Here is a 1,412-nt window from a genome sequence, read left to right as displayed (position 1 = left end):
AAAAAAAAAAATGTCATCACCAAGAGTTTTACTTGTTAGCATGCTTGATAACTAAGGCACAAATGGCACAGAGCAGTATGGCATGTAAAGTTTCATATTTACACATAAACAATTTGCATATAAATAGTAACATATATAAATTGTTTATATGTAAAATACATAAATATCCGAAGTTACACTGAAAAGCAGAGGGTTGTGTATTAATTTGCAAAACAGATACCTAAGGAAGATCTTCGTGATACCTTTCCTGCTACAGCTAAGAGCCCGAATGCAGAGACTTCAGGGCCTAGAAAATAAAAATGTTTAGGCATCTTCCTGCCAACTTTGAGGATCTGGCTGTCGGACATCTTCAACAGATTGCTGTATAAGACGTCTCAAGAAGGACGTGTCCAGTGCTGCTGAGCCTTTGGACATGATTTCTGGCTACAAATACTTAAGATCTAAAATTCTTTGGCTCAAAATACAGTCACGGCAACAGTGCAAAAAACCTAGAAACCGCTAAAAATAACTGAGCGTAGTTGTCTCACTTATAAAAGCATATGAGCTACACTGATTGTTGTGCTTGCTGCCAGACAGACCCTTCTTTGCTGACTTATCAAATGGCACCGTGTCTGGTATTCCAAAAGAGTGACCCACAAACACACCAAAGTGCAACTGAGACCAAACCAGACAAGTTCAGAGCTGTCCTGCAGTGGGCTCAATCTACAGCAAATTCGAGTTCCTCCAGCAACAAGCAAGTGAATACTGACAAGATGCAACTTGATTTAGGGCACCATATCCACCAAATCCTCATGTCTTCTACTCTGCAAACTTTGTGAAGATCTCATCATTCCTAAAAATTCTGAATTATAAAATGGAAATTTAATATATTTGATACATTACACTTATTTTATTTAGTTTAACACAACATTACCTGTTTTGAAAATTCAGCCTAGAAAAATCTGAAGGTTGTCTTCAAAATTTCTCTACCAAACAAACAAAGAGACAAAACCAGCAATAAACCCTGGTAAAGATCTCTGAAGCAAGTGCTATGCTTCGACAGCAACCTTTATTCAATAAAATGCAAGCGGGTTAGGTGGGGTCATTAAAAGCAAGGGTGCCCACATAACTTCTTCAGCTGTTATCATCCCCACTGCTGTGGATATGAACCAAAGAAACAGCATTTTTCAAGGGCTCCAAATCGGAAAATTTGGGTATAAAGTGTGTATCATGATGGACTTATCATCACTGATGAGTAACTCTGCCTTCCTACACTAAGAGTCTGCTCAAAGACTTGAGGTTTGGTATTGTGTGGGAGATTTGGTGGATTTGAAGGGAAGAAGACTAATTTTATGTCTGAGGTCTGAAGGCCTGTGTTGGAATTCGCAGGAATGAAATTACCATGTTTTTGGCATGCGTGTTTAAAATCACCA

Source organism: Apaloderma vittatum, unplaced genomic scaffold (assembly GCF_000703405.1).
Source record: "Apaloderma vittatum isolate BGI_N311 unplaced genomic scaffold, ASM70340v1 scaffold2999, whole genome shotgun sequence".
In the NCBI taxonomy this organism is placed as follows: domain Eukaryota; kingdom Metazoa; phylum Chordata; class Aves; order Trogoniformes; family Trogonidae; genus Apaloderma; species Apaloderma vittatum.
Note: the sequence above shows the minus strand (reverse complement) of the source record.